Raw genomic sequence first — 15,526 nt, 5'->3', positions numbered from 1 at the left:
ATTTATAATCAAGGTGTTTAAATAAAGATATTAATAGAAAAAGACTTGATTTCACTTAGGGGGTGGAATGATAGCATAGAGGGTAGGAGGTTTGCCTTGCACACGACTGACCCAGGTTCAACCCTCGACATCCCATATGGTCCCCAAGCCTGCCAGAAGTAATTCCTGAGCACAGAGTCAAGAGTAACCCGAAGGGAAAAAAAAAGTGTTGGCACTACGGACAATGTCTTGGATTGGACGATCTAACTTGCCTGGAGCCTAGAGTTGGTCTTATGCCAGGAAACTTCAGGGGTAGGGTCTCTTTGTATTTAGGCCAAGGTTATTCCTTTCCATGCTCTCATATTTTGGTGGGCCTATGCAAACAACAATTGCCACTCTACCACCATTTTTACTGTGCTCCTTTGACTCTAATCCTTAAAAAAACCCACTTAAAATTTGAGGTTAACTTATGCTAATATGCATGTACATGGAAATGTAAAAAATACTATGCCTCTACTGTTTAAGGAGTTACGTGGGCCCGAAGAGATAGCACAGCGGCATTTGCCTTGCAAGCAGCTGATCCAGGACCAAAGGTGGTTTGTTCAAATCCCGGTGTCCCATATGGTCCCCCGTGCCTGTCAGGAGCTATTTCTGAGCAGACAGCCAGGAGTAACCCCAGAGCATCGCCGGGTGTGGCCCCAAAACCAAAAAAAAAAAAAGAAATATTATAATGTGTTACAATCTGGGGACTTGAGGGACAAAGTAACTGTACATGGATTCTGTTTTATTTATCTTAATGTTCTTTGGCTGAAAGTTCAAATTTAAGATAACAGCAAGGGGACTTCTGAGAATTATGTTATGGGTGATTGTCCTTCCACTGTAACTTTACCTTGTCCTCTTTCTTTGCATCTTTGTTCTCATAATTAAAAATAAAAAAAATTAAAAAAAAAAGAGTAACCTGAGTGCCATTGGATGTGGCAGAAAGAAACAACAACACAAAAAAAAAAGGCTCTATTTGCGAGTTGATTCAGTTAATGACACCACTGACCCAAGCTGGGCAAACAGTTCTCTTCCTGTCTGCCTGAATGGCCTTTGTGCCTTTAGCATCTCCACTGGTGATTCCTGTTCCCACCAGGCATGACCAAAGCACCTTCTGTCCTTACAGACTCTGATGATCACTCCTTCCTGATAAGCATCCTGGAGAGCTTGACTCTTAGAAAATGGATCACACACACACACACACACACACACACACACACACACACACACACACACATACAATCACACACGAATGCATGCTTGTCTGAAAAAAAAATGAAGTCCTTTGACTATTTACAGAACTGTTTACAGAATTCTGATAAACTAATAGCAGCCCAGAGGGACTGTTTGTCCTGTCTGTCCTGTTGGAACCATCATCACTCAAGGGTAGAAGGAATCAGTTTTGGAGTAGGGCAAAGCCAGATAAAGGCAGCTTCTTCTGACCTGCAGTTGCCCAATGCTATCACTTCCAGGTGGTCTAAGGAGTAGAAACTGGAGAAATAAACCCCAGGAGTAGCTTTCCTTCAGCTCTGCCATTTGGTTGGACCTACTCCAAAAACAGGGGCCAAGGAAGATGACCAGTTCTGGGTCTGAAACGGAAAGCTCGGGAGAGGTTTTGCAGGGTCAAAGGGCCAGTTGGAAAGACAAACTCACTTGCTGTCATCTGCTGGCTTCACTGTGGTAGGTCTAAAGAATTCCTAGTGTGAGTATGTATAGTCTGTGTTATGATATTACTACTGTTTTGTATTCCTTTGCAACTATACATCTTTAAGAAAGAATGTGTGGTAGCTGGGAAGTTAGTACAGCAGGTAAAGCTCTTGACTTTCACGAGACTGACCTGAGTTTAATCCCTGGCATTCGTTATGGTCCCTTGAGAACTGCTGTGAGTGATCCCTGAGGGCAGAGCCAGCAGTAAGCCTGAGCTCAGTCAGGTGTGATCCAAAAGCAAAAAAACGCAATCACAAACAAAAATAAACAGATTGTACTGGAATTATAGCTCAAATGTAGCCAGTTTCTTGGGGTTTTATAATTAAAGTTTTATTGAACCATGGCCCACTCATTTCTTTTCATTGTGGCTGTTTTTCCTGTTACAAGGGACAATAGGACCTGCAAAGTCAAAAATATGTATGTTGGGCCAGAGCGATAACACAGCGGTAGGGCATTTGCCTTGCATGCCGCCGACCCAGACAGACTTGAATTCGATTCTCAGCATCCCATATGGTCCCCTGAGCCTGCCAGGATCGATTTCTGAGTGCAGAGCCAGGAGTAACCCCTGAGCGCTGCAGGGTGTGATCCAAAAACAAAAACAACAACAACAACAAAAAAAAAATCTGGGCTATTTTATCAGAATGGGAGTGGGCCAAGTCTCTACCCACTCCTGCTACCAGAAAATCCAGCAGATCCTTCTCTGCAGCCGAAAAATGATCCAGCTCCTCTACTGAGCTCTAAAAGATAATGATGACTTCTGACTCTTTTCAGGTGTCAGGTTTGGGCTGATCCCTCTGCAGCATTTTCAGAATATGAGTGGGAGGGCAGATTCACTGTCTTGCTTGCTCAGCGACTTAACCCTATCGAACTGTCAAGCCACCACATATGTTCCAGATCTATAGACCCTGGACCACATGGCCATTGAACACCTTAAAAATTCATTGTAGTGGGCCCGGAGAGATAGCACAGCGGCGTTTGCCTTGCAAGCAGCCGATCCAGGACCAAGGGTGGTTGGTTCGAATCCCGGTGTCCCATATGGTCATATGGTCCCCCGTGCCTGCCAGGAGCTATTTCTGAGCAGACAGCCAGGAGTAACTCCTGAGTACTGCCGGGTGTGGCCAAAGAAAAAAAAAATAACAATTCACTGTAGTCCAGTAGTATCACAGGAAATCTGAGGGGAAGTTCCATCAGAATCTACCAAGCTCTAACCAGAGAGATAGTACAGTGGCTAAGGTGCTTGTCTTGCACATAGCCAACCCAGGTTTGATTTCCAGAATCCCATATAGTCCCTCAAATACCATATGATTCCTAATCAAAGGGAGTGATAAAAGTGCAGGGTCAGGATTGATCACTGAGCACCAGTAGGTGTGTCCCAAAAACAAACCAAGAAAAAAAAAAAAAAGAAAAGAAAAGAAATCTCACAATCTAGCCTAAACAGTAACACAAAAGGCTCAACGAGAACCAATTCCAGTCAGTCAGTCCTCAGACACTTTTTTTGTTGTTGTTGGTTTTTGGGTTACACCTGATGGTGTTCAGAGATTACTTCTGCTCTGCACTCAAAAATCACTCCTAGGGGCCGGGAAGGTGGCGCTAGAGGTAAGGTGTCTGCCTTACAAGCGCTAGCGTAGGATGGACCGCGGTTCGATCCCCCGGCGTCCCATATGGTCTCCCCAAGCCAGGGGCGATTTCTGAGCTCATAGCCAGGACTAACCCCTGAGCGTCAAACGGGTGTGGCCCAAAAACCAAAAAAAAAAAAAAAAAAAAAAAAAATCACTCCTAGCAGGCTCCTGGAACTATATGGGATGCTGGGGATCAAACATGGGTTGGCCTCATGAAAGGCAAATGCTCTATCCGCTGTTCTATCACTTCAGCCCCCAGACACTGACTTTAGTAACACCATTACTTCAAATACATTCTGGCTGATTTAAATTTGGATAATTCACTTGCCTCTATGATGAAACAAACAATATAAAGTAAATCAGTTTGTGTTTGCAAGGGTGCAGCCTAGGGTGGTGGGTGGGAGATTGGGAACACTGATGCAGGAAAAATCACACTGGTGGTGTGGTTGGTGTTAGACCATTGAATACCTAAAATGTCTGTATTATGAACCACTTGGTAAATCAGTGTTATAATAAAGCATTAAAAATTATAATATTCATGTTCATGCACTTAAAAGTCTCATATGGTTCCCCCAAGCCACCAATTCCTGAGTGTAGAACCAAGAGTAACTCTTGAGCACTGCTGGGTGTGGCTCTAAAACTAAAAATAAGTAAATAATAAAATTTATTCCTAGTTATGCTTCGGGGAACAATCCGGAGTGCTGGGGATCGAATCTGGGTCAGCCACTTGCAAGGCAAGCACCCTCCCTGTTGTACTATGACTCCAGCTCACCATAACCATTTTTTGGTTTTGTTTGGGTTTTGGTTTTTGGGTCACACCTGGCAGCACTCAGGGGTCATTCCTGGCTCCACGCTCAGAAATCGCTCCTGACAGGCTCAGGGGATCATATGGGATGCCAGGATTCAAACCACCGTCCTTCTGCATGAAAGGCAAACGCCTTACCTCCATGCTATCTTTCCAGCCCACCATAACCATTTTATTTATAGAAATGATCCAAAGTCGGGCCTGAGCGATAAGCACAGCATCCGTTGCATGCAGCCTACTTGGTTTTTTTTTTTGTTTTTGTTTTTGTTTTTGTTTTGGTTTTGGTTTTTGGGCCACACCCGGCGGTGCTCAGGGGTTACTCTTGGCTGTCTGCTCAGAAATAGCTCCTGGCAGGCACGGGGGACCATATGACCATATGGGACACCGGGATTCGAACCAACCACCTTTGGTCCTGCATCAGCTGCTTGCAAGGCAAACGCCGCTGTGCTATCTCTCCGGGCCCAGCCTACTTGGTTTTAAACCCTGGCATCCCATATGGTCCCCTGAGTCTGCCAGCAGTAATTTCTGAGTACAGAGCTAGGAATAACCCCTGAGCACTGCCAGGTGTGGAGGAAGGAAGGAAGGAAGGAAGGAAGGAAGGAAGGAAGGAAGGAAGGAAGGAAGGAAGGAAGGAAGGAAGGAAGGAAGGGAGGAAGGGAGGAAGGGAGGAAGGGAGGAAGGGAGGAAGGGAGGAAGGGAGGAAGGGAGGAAGGGAGGAAGGAGGAGGGAGGGAAGGAAGGAAGGAAGGAAGGAAGGAAGGAAGGAAGGAAGGAAGGAAGGAGGAGGGAGGGAAGGAGAGAGGGAGAGAGAAAGGAAGAAAGAAAGAAAGAGAGAGGGAGAAAGAAAGAAAGAGAGGGAGAAAGAAAGAAAGAAAGAAAGAAAGAAAGAAAGAAAGAAAGAAAGAAAGAAAGAAAGAAAGAAAGAAAGAAAGAAAGAAAGAAAGAAAGAAAGAAAGAAAGAAGAAAGAAAGAAAGAAGAAAGAAAGAAAGAAGAAAGAAAGAAGAAAGAGAAGAAAGAAAGAAAGAAAGAAAGAAAGAAGAAAGAGAAGAAAGAAAGAAAGAAAGAAAGAAAGAAAGAAGAAAGAAAGAAGAAAGAAAGAAAGAAAGAAAGAAAGAAAGAAAGAAAGAAAGAAAGAAAGAAAGAAAGAAAGAAAGAAAGAAAGAAAGAAAGAAAGAAAGAAAGAAAGAAAAACAAATGATCAAAAGTGGTGCCTATTTTCAAATCTGTAAAGGACCAGGGCTGCCTTTGTCCTTGCTTCTCTCTCTCCCAGGCCCAGTGTTTGCTGGGGAAAAAAAAAAAATGCTTCCCCGGCTTTAGATGAGCATTTGAAGATGAGGCTGTTATTTTTTTTCTTTTTTGGACAATCGGATTATTTTCATATTTCAGTTTCCCTTCCCCGAGGTGATGTCATCTTTGGCCATCTGCTTCCCCTTCATCCCAAGCCACTTCCAGCCGTTATTTTCCTGGGCAGCCTCTGCCAGGGCCCAGCAGGAAGGTCCCTTGAGAAGAGGCATGACTGGGAGGGGAACAGTCCAATCCCTGTGCCAAGCAGTGTGACCTTCAAGCCATTTGAGCACAAAAGCTGTCCAGTATGTGCTTTGGTTGGCCTCCCTGGCATGGCCCAAGCAGGCTGTTTCAGTCTATTAGAGCCCAGGAGCTGAGAGTTTCAATTTCAGCTCAAAGCTCTGTGGGGAGATATTTACAGGTTCCTCACCTTGCTATCTGAGAACAGAATGCTCTTATGTAGTATTTTGTTAGGTTATTTTTTGTGGGGGTCTGAGAGCAGCCCCAAATTTCTTCTCTGAATGAATGGTTCATTAGCACCCCCAGATTCTATAAAGAACCTACCAGTCTGGAGTCAGAGAGATTGTATAGTAGAGAGAAGCTTTTGATTTGCCTGTGGCTGACCTATGTTGGATCCCTGGCATCCCAGATGCTCCTCTGAGCACAACTAAGAGTGATTTTGTTGTTGTTGTTGTTGTTTGTTTTGGGGTCACACCTGGCAGTGCTTATAAGTTATTCCTGGCTCTGTTCTCAGAAATCACTCCTGGTGGTGCTCGGGGGACCATATGGATCGAATATGGGTCTTGTGCAAGGCAAACATCCTACCTGCTGTGCTATCACTCCATCCCCTTTTTTTTCCTTTTAATTTCTTTTGGTATTTTGTTGTTGTTGTTGCATTGTTTTGGTTTGGTTTGGTTTTTGGGCCACACCCGGCAGTACAGAGGTTACTCTTGACTCTGCACTCAGAAATCATTCCTGGGGGCCAGAGCAATGGCGCAGTGGTAGGGCATTTGCCTTGCACACAGCTGACCCAGAAAGGACGGCATTTCAATCCCCCGGCGTCTCATATCGTCTCCCAAGCCAAGAGCGATATCTGAGCATTACTGGGTGTGCCTCCCTCCAAAAAAAAAAGAAATCACTCTTGTTAGGCTTGGGGAGCCATATGGGATGCTAGGGATAGAACCCCGGGTCTGTTCTGGGTCTGCTGTGTGCAAGGCAAACACCCTACCTCTGTGCTATCTCTCCTGTCTCTTTAATTTTTTATTTATATTTTTGGGTCTTTTTTTTTTTTTTTGAGGGCGGCCACATCCAATGACACTCAGGGGTTGGTTACTTCTGGCTCTAAGCTCAGAAATTGCTCCTAGGGGCCAGAGCTGTGATGCAAGCGGTAGGGCTTTTGCCTTGCACGTGCTAACCTACGATGGATCACAGTTTGATTCCCCCCACTGTCCCATATGGCCCCTCAAGTCAGGAGCGATTTCTCAGCATATAGCCAGGAGTAACCCCTGAGCATCATCGGGTGTGACCCAAAAACCAAAAAAAAGAAAAGAAAATCGCTCCTGGCTGACTCAGGGGACCATATGGGATGCCAGGGATCAAACCCAGGTCTATCTTGGGTCAGCTGCAAATGCCCTACCACTGTGTTATCGTGCTGGCCCTCAGTTTTTATTCAAAAAAAATTTTTGTTGGCTTGTTTTTGGGTCACACCGGTAGTGCTTAGGGGTTACTCCTGACTCTAAGCTCAGAAATCGCTCCTGGCTGGCTCAGGGGACCATATGGGATGCCAGGATTTGAACCACCGTCTGTCCTGGATCTGCTGCATGCAAGGCAAACACCCTATCACTGTGCTATCTCTCTGACCCTAATTTTTTTTAATTGCTGTTGTTTTGGCCATACCCAGCAGGACTCAGGGCTTACACCTGGCTCTGTGCTCAGGAACGCTCCTGGCAGGCTAAAGAGACCGTACGAGATGGTGGGGATTGAACCAACCCACTACACTATTGTTCCAGTCTCACTAGGAGTAATTTCAGAGTGCAGAGCTAGGAGTAAGCTCTGAACACCACTGGGTATGGCCCCCCAAAAACCAAAAATCAAGCCAAAACAAAAGGAAACTTCTAGTCAGAATGTTCTGTGTTTAGAGAGCAGGGACTCCTTTCTATTCTCAGTGATTCCTTTTTTAAAATGAATAACACTTGCAATTCCTGCTGTCTTGAAGGAAACTTCATTGTTTGAACTGAGTGATATATTATTGCTAAAGGGACAAGGGCAAGCCCAGTGGGCTTTACCTGTTGAAAACCTGGATTTCATCCCCAGAGCCACACGGTCTCCTGAGCACTGCCAGGAACTACCTCTAGGCACAGATTGGGAAGCAGCCCCTGGGCATTGCCAGATGTGGCCATCCCCAAGTCAACAAAAATGAAAATCTAGGGGCCAGAGAGATAGCACAGCCATTAGGCGTTTACCTTGCAAGCAGTCGACACAGGACCAAAGGTGGTTCAAATTCCGGCATCCCATATGGTCCTCCCACCTCCCACCTCCAACCCCCCACCCCCGGGCCTGCCAGGAGTAATTTATAAGCAGATAGCCAGGAGTAACCCCTGAGCGCTGGTATGGCCCAAAAACAAAAAAGAAAAGAAAATCTAGGAGAGGGTAGTTTGGGGTCACACTGGATGATACTTAGGCTCTTAATCTCTAGAGAAGCTTGGGGAATCGTCTGTTGTGGTAGGGATTGAACTGGAGTCAGTTATGTACAAGGCAAGTGCCTACTTCTTGTGCTATCTTTATCCATCCACCCCCCAATTTTGGGGGGGTTATGAGCCACACCTGGTAGCACTCATTACTCCTGGCCTTGTGCTCAAAAAGCGATCCTGGCAGGACTGGGGGAATCATATGGCATGCCAAGGATTGAACCTGGGTTCGTCCCAGGTTGGCCTTTAGCAAGGCAAATGCCGTACAACTGTGATATCACTCTGGCCTTCACCCAATTTTTTTTTTTCATTCTTTTGGTTTTTGGGTCATACCCGGCAGCGCTCAGGGATTACTCCTGGCTCTATGCTCAGAAATCACCCCTGGCAGGCACAGAGGACCATATGGGGTGCCAGGATTTGAACAACCATCCTTCTGCCTGGAAGGCAGCCACCTTACCTCCAGGCTATCTCTCCGGCCCCACCCAATTATTTTTTAAATTAAAAAAAATCCACTCATGCTTAAGGAAGACCAGTCCATGGTAGGAAGCTTACCATAAAGAGCAGAGTGTGCAGTTAGAATAGAAAAGGGTCTACTGGGCCCAGAGAGTTAACACAGCGGTGTTTGTCTTGCAAACAGCCAATCCAGGACCTAAGGTGGTTGGTTCGAATCCCGGTGTCCCATATGGTCCCCAGTGCCTGCCAGGAGCTATTTCTGAGCAGACAGCCAGGAGTAATCCCTGAGCAACGCCGGGTGTGGCCCAAAAACCAAAAAAACTCAAAAATATAAAAAATAAAAAAATAAAATAAAATGGTCTACTATGAAGGGGACATGATGGCACCCCTTTATTAACAGTAGAACAAATCACAATGTCAAAAAAAGAGAGTGAAAGAGAGAGAAGTAAAATGATTGCCCCAAGCGGCAGCAGGTAGGGGGCAGGGAAGAGGGCATTAGGCAAGGTGAGAGAGAAACTGTTGACATTCTTTTTTTTTGTTTGTTTTTGTTTTTGGGTCACACCCAGCAGTGCTCAGGGGTTACTCCTGGCTCTGTGCTCAGAAATCGCTCCTGGCAGGCTCAAGGGACCATATGGGATGCCGGGATTTGAACCACCAACCTTCCGCATGGAAGGCAAATGCCTTACCTCCATGCTATCTCTCTGGCCCCTGTTGACATTCTTGACGGAAAATGGGCACTGGTGAAGATTGTTATACATTGTATGACTCAATCATGAACGATTTTATCTGTGAAAAAAAATACTGTAGTATGAGCAATCTTGTAACCATCATGTTTAAATAAAAAATATTTTATTCTGGGCCCGGAGAGATAGCACAGCGGCGTTTGCCTTGCAAGCAGCCGATCCAGGACCAAAGGTGGTTGGTTCGAATCCTGGTGTCCCATATGGTCCCCCGTGCCTGCCAGGAGCAGACAGCCAGGAGTAACCCCTGAGCACCGCCGGTTGGCCCCAAAACAAAAACAAACAAACAAACAAACAAAATTTTTGTTCATATGGGGCTGGAGCGGTGGCACAAGTGGTAAGGCATCTGCCTTATGTGCACTAGCCTAGGACGGATCTTGATTCAATCCCCGGGTGTCCCATATAGTCCCCCAAGCTAGGAGCGATTTCTGAGTGAATAGCCTGGAGTAACCCTTAAGTCTCACCGAGTGTGACCCAAAAAACAAAACAAAACAACTAAAAAAGAATTTTTACTCATAAGACAAAAAATGCTGGTGGGAAACAAAAGTGCTGGTGGAGTGTCAATTCCACATACATGATCTATGTATGTCTCTTGGGCCAGCTTCTGCTTCATCACTGGGAAATGGGAAGTCAGACATTGGGCACACCTCTGTGGTCATCTGAGGACTCATGAACCCGTGAGTCAGTGTGGTAAACCTTTGTACCCTGCCTGACCCAGAGTAAGGACTAATAAATGTGCACTGTTGTCATTAGCAGTTATATTAATGTCGCCAGCATCGTCCTAATCGGAGGTGAGAGGCTTCTATGTCGTGACAACAAATACTGTGCAGACACCCTGGTTTTAGCTGCCATCTTCCCCACTCCCCTCCCTTTACTCCTGTTGGTGCTTGAGGAAACATAGGGGACTCTGGGGATTAAACCCAGCATGGCTACATGCAAGGCAAATGCTCACCCTGCTCTACTATCACACTCAAGCCCAGTCCACCTGTGGGAGACGGAGCATGATTCAAGCCATAAGTTTGCTTAGCCCCGAGCCAAAAAGAAACTCTGCAAATAAATTTAGCCCAGCACACAGAATCTGGCTTAAACCAGATTCCTTAACCTTTCCATGGAACCTGTTTTTGTAACTGCTCTCAAAAACGTAATTATAGATAGGTTTTTGTAAGGCTTAAACTGTAATCCCTATTGCTTGCACAAAAGAAAGATCTATTAAGGATTTGCTTCCCCTCCCCCCATCCTGCCAGGTTCCTCCTTATCCTTCCCGCCATCAAAATGTGTCTATGCTCCCATTGGTTAAAATCGTTGTACCTGTACAAATCTGATTGGTTTAAGTTTCAATCCTATGTTGCTGCTCCTCCCACTGAAGCAGGGCATAAAAGCCCTCCTCTCTCCTCAATAAATCTCTTGACTGGAACCCACCTTGAGCGCTTTATTAATCTGCAGCTTAATTTTCTAGGTGTTCACAAAAGAGCTTAACACTTGCGAATTATTTGTATTCGCCTTCTACCTTTTGTCCTGGTTGAGAGAAAGCTGCTGGCCGGAAATCTCTCCCATTAAAGGGCAGAAGCGGAGGCGGGTACATCCACCCCCCTTTTGTTTGGTTTTGGTTTTGGATCATACCAGGTGATGATCAGGAGTTACTCCTGGCTCTGTGGTCAGAAATTGCTCCTGGCAAGCTTGGGGGACTATATGGATGCTGGGGAGAGAACCCGGGTCCATCTGGGGTTGGCCACATGCAAGGCAAACACCCTACCACTGTGCTATTGTTCCTCAGTCTAGGCCTATTGTGCTCATGTACAATTCCTGGGTCTATGGTCAGGAATGAGCCCTGATTGTGCTGGGTTGGGGAACTATGTTAGTGTGGGAGATTCAAACCAATGTCAGGGCTGCTTCAGACAGTCACAATGTAAGAAAGAGACTTAAGGGGCCGGAGAGATAGCATGGAGGTAAGGCATTTACCTTTCATGCAGAAGGTCATCGGTTCGAATCCCGGCATCCCATATGGTCCCCTGTGCCTGCCAGGGGCGGTTTCTGAGCATAGAGCCAGGAGTTACCCCTGAGCGCTGCTGGGTGTGACCCAAAAACCAAAAAAAAAAAAAAAAAAGAAAGAGACACTTAACCTTCTGTAAGTTCTTAGCCAAACATTCAAAACTGCTGGTGAGCTGGAGAGATAGCTCAATGAGCTGATTGCATGCAGAATGGGTTTGTTCCCATGTACCACATAGTTTAAGCATTGCTGAAAGAGACCTGAATACTGAACCAAGACTAGTAGCCCCTGAGAACTGCTGGACATAAGTGAAAAATAGAAGGCTGAAGGCTCCAGGAAGATCCTAGAAATCAGTCTGAAATATAAGAAAGATGAGGAGGTGGAGTGATAGTATAGTGAGGAGGTAGGTTACTTGCCTTGCATGCAACTGACCTGAGTTCAATCCCCAGCATCCCATATGGTTCCCTGAGCCTGCCAACTGTAATTTCTGAGTGCAGAGTTTGGAGTAACCCCTGAGAATGTGGCCCCTCAAAACAAACAAACAAACTAGGGGGTGGCAGATAGCACAGCAGTAGGGCATTTGCCTTGTATCTGGCCAACCCAGGACAGACTCGGTTTGATTCTCGGCTTCCCATATGGTCCCCTAGGCTTGCTAGGAGCGATTTCTTTTCTTTCTTTTTTTTTTTTTTTTAATTTTATGTATAGAAAGGATGCTTCTTTTTGTTTGTTTGTTTTTTGTTTTTTGGCCACACCTGGTAATGCTCAGGGGTTACTCCTGGCTATGCGCTCAGAAGTTACTCCTGGCTTGGGAGACCATATGGGACGCCGGGGGATCGAACCCTGGTCCCTCCTAGGCTAGCGCTGGCAAGGTAGACACCTTACCTCTAGTGCCACCTCGCCAGCCCCCCAATTCTTTTTTATTTGGTTTTTGGGTCACACCCGGAAGCGCTCAGGGGTTCCCTCCTAGCTCCATGCTCAGAAATTGCCCCTGGCAGGCACGGGGGACCATATGGGATGCGGGAATCCAAACCACTGTGGCTTCTGATGAAAGGCAAACACCTTACCTGCTAGGAGCGATTTCTGAGCACAGATCTAGGAGTAACCCCTGAGCATTGCTGGGTGTGGCCCAAAAACCAATTAATCAATAACTCCTTTAAAAACAACAACAACAACAACACAAAACCCTAAAAAAAAATGATGAGATCTTGGAGAAATAGTACAGCAGGGAGGGTGCTTGCCTTGCACATAGCTGACCTGGGTTTGATCTCCAATATGGTCCCCAGTGAATAAGCCTTGAGTACTGCTGGGTGTGGCCCCTAAAGAAAAAAAAGGGAAAAGAAAGAAAGGAAAAAAGAAAAGAAAAGAAAAGAAAGAAAGAAGGAAGGAAGGAAGGAAGGAAGAAAGAGAAAGAAAGAAAGAGAAAGAAAGAAAAGAAAAGAAAAGAAAAAAAAAGAAAAGAAAGAAAAGAAAAGAAAAGAACTGAAGACAGGGCTCAATAGGCGGAGCTTCTGCTTTGCATTCAGGAGAGCCAGGTTTCAACCCTAGCACTGCATGGTCCTCTAAGCACTTCCAGGACCACCTCCTGAGCATACCCCTGCATGTGACCCCAAAGTCCTCTAATTATAATAATAGAAAGAAAGAAAGAAAGAAAGAAAGAAAGGAAGGAAGGAAGGAAGGAAGGAAGGAAGGAAGGAAGGAAGGAAGGAAGGAAGGAAGGAAAAAAGGAAGGAAGGAAGGAAGGAAGGAAGGAAGGAGGAAGGAAGGAAGGAAGGAAGGAAGGAAGGAAGGAAGGAAAGAAAGAAAGAAAGAAAGAAAGAAAGAAAGAAAGAAAGAAAGAAAGAAAGAAAGAAAGAAAGAAAGAAAGAAAGAAAGAAAGAAAGAAAGAAAGAAAGAAAGAAAGAAAGAAGGGGCCAGAGAGATAGTACAGCGGCATTTGCCTTGCAAGCAGCTGTCCCAGGACCAAAGGTGGTTGGTTCGAATCCCGGCGTCCCATATGGTCCCCCATGCCTGCCAGGAGCTATTTCTGAGCAGATAGCCAGGAGTAACCCCTGAGCACCGCCAGGTGTGGCCCAAAAACCAAAAACCAAAAAAAAAGAAAACACAAGGAAGAAACCAAAAACTACCCACTTATTAGCTCCTCCTAATAATTAGCTCCTCCTCTCTTCCTCCAAGAGAAAGAAAAATGCCATCTCCCGTTGTCAATGAGCCACATAGTGAAAAGATTCGCTTTCCCAGCACTCAGGGAGGACAGAGATGGTCTGTTTGCAGGATAACTGTGCAAACATGGGGCACAATGCTGGGTCCCCAGAGACTTTATTGATACACTTAGCATTCCATTTACATATGTCCCTGACATTCTTGAATTCTGACAAGGTCAAGGAGCAGCCTCTCTGGGGAGTCAGCAAGCACTACCAAGGTCCAAGTCAAGGGGAACTCTAGTGTGTGGGAGGGCTTCCTGGGCACGTAAGGCACACAGAGCTCTGGATGGACAACATAAGGCATTCTCTGATGGTCTAGAGAGGGCACGCGCCACTGGCCAGTACTTCTTGTGCCCTGATTCATTGACACTTGGCCCTCAACTTCAGATTTCAAATGGGTCATGAGATTTCCCAGCCAAATACCTTCCAGCTTCAAAGCTCACTATTATAAATAGCTGGTAGTCCGGGAGGCTGGCTTGGAGGGAGCTTCTTAGTTCTGATCAGGAATCAGAATCAGAAGAAAAGGTCTTCTGTTTGCTGGGGAGTCGCTGTCTATCTCAATCTTTCTCTTTTTTTTTTTTTTTTGGTTTTGGTTTTGGCCCACACCATGTGGCACTCAGGGGTTACTTCTTGCCCTGCTAGCTCTGCTCTCAGAAATCGCTTCTGGCAGGCTTGGGGACCATATTGGATGCTGGGAATCGAACCGGGTCCGTCCCGGGTCAGCTGCATGCAAAAAAAAAAAAAACAAACCTCCCTACCAGTGTGCTCTCACTTCAGCCCCTCCATCTGCTTTCATGCTTCTTTGTCTTTGATGATGGATAGTGTTATGGGGGGAAAAATCATTCTTGCATTGAAATCTTGGCTTTTTCTTGGGGCTTAATTAGGGTTTTTTTGTTTTGTATTGTTTTGTTTTTGGGTCACACCCGGCAGTGCTCAGGAGTTACTCCTGGCTCAATGCTCAGAAATCACCCCTGGCAGGCACGGGGTACCATATGGGATGCCGGGATTCGAACCACCAACCTTCTGCATGCAAGGCAAATGCCTTACCTCCATGCTATCTCTCCAGCTCCGTAATTAGGGTTAATCCTGCACCAGATTTGGGAATTAAAGAAAACCAAAGGGAGTCTTACCTTTTGTTCCCTTCTAAAGGAGAGACATTTGAAGATTTCTCCAGGAAACCAGACAGCTCTGTCTAGGAATAATATCCTGGGAGTTGCGGGCTATGGGGGAGGGCCTGGGTTCAAAGCCTGAGACCTGGGTCTCTCAGAAGCAAGACAAATTCAGTTTAATTCTAGACTTTTGGAAGCTCTAGGTATACAAACCTCCAAGATAATAGCGCACAAGGCCTGCAATTGACAATTGTATTTTAAGAGTTTCCTTTTCATAATTGAACACCTTCTGCACTAGAATTACCCAGTGACTCACCAAAAGCACCATTTACTAGCAAGCGTGAGTGTATCTGGCCACCGTGTGGATTGGTCAGAGGAGACAATTTTAAAACCCAAAGTTCTCCTGGCATGTGCTTTAGGCCTGGACTCTGCGTCGAACCTCATGAAGCGATAATGTGATAATGTGCAAGGTCTAAATCAAGCCCTTTGATGATTGTGAGGTAGGGCTGGGACCAAATGTTCCTTCTGTTTCTGCGGTGACTGTCCCTGCCTGCTACCAGCTGGGTGATCTCAGTGGGAGGCTTCTTTCCTGGCTGCCTCAGAGTCAACCACCTCAGGACACAGAACTCCTAGCAAAGTTCTGCAGAATTTCACAGGGTGACTCATACAGGCCACTAGGTTCCAGGTGTATCTTTTTTGTTTGTTTGGTTTTTATTTACTTATTTGGTTTTTGGGCTACACCTACTAGTACTCAGGATTTATTTCTGGCTCTGTGCTTAGAAATTACTTTTAGAAGGTTTGGGGGGATCAAACAGGGTGCCTACAATCAAACCTAGGTCAGCCCTGGGCAAGGCAAATGCCATCCCTACTGTTCTCTCTTCTAACACCTTTATAGACTTTTTTTGTTTATTTGTTTTGT

The sequence above is a fragment of the Suncus etruscus genome, chromosome 15 (genome assembly GCF_024139225.1).
Source record: "Suncus etruscus isolate mSunEtr1 chromosome 15, mSunEtr1.pri.cur, whole genome shotgun sequence".
In the NCBI taxonomy this organism is placed as follows: Eukaryota; Metazoa; Chordata; class Mammalia; order Eulipotyphla; family Soricidae; genus Suncus; species Suncus etruscus.
This window is presented reverse-complemented; position numbering follows the sequence as displayed.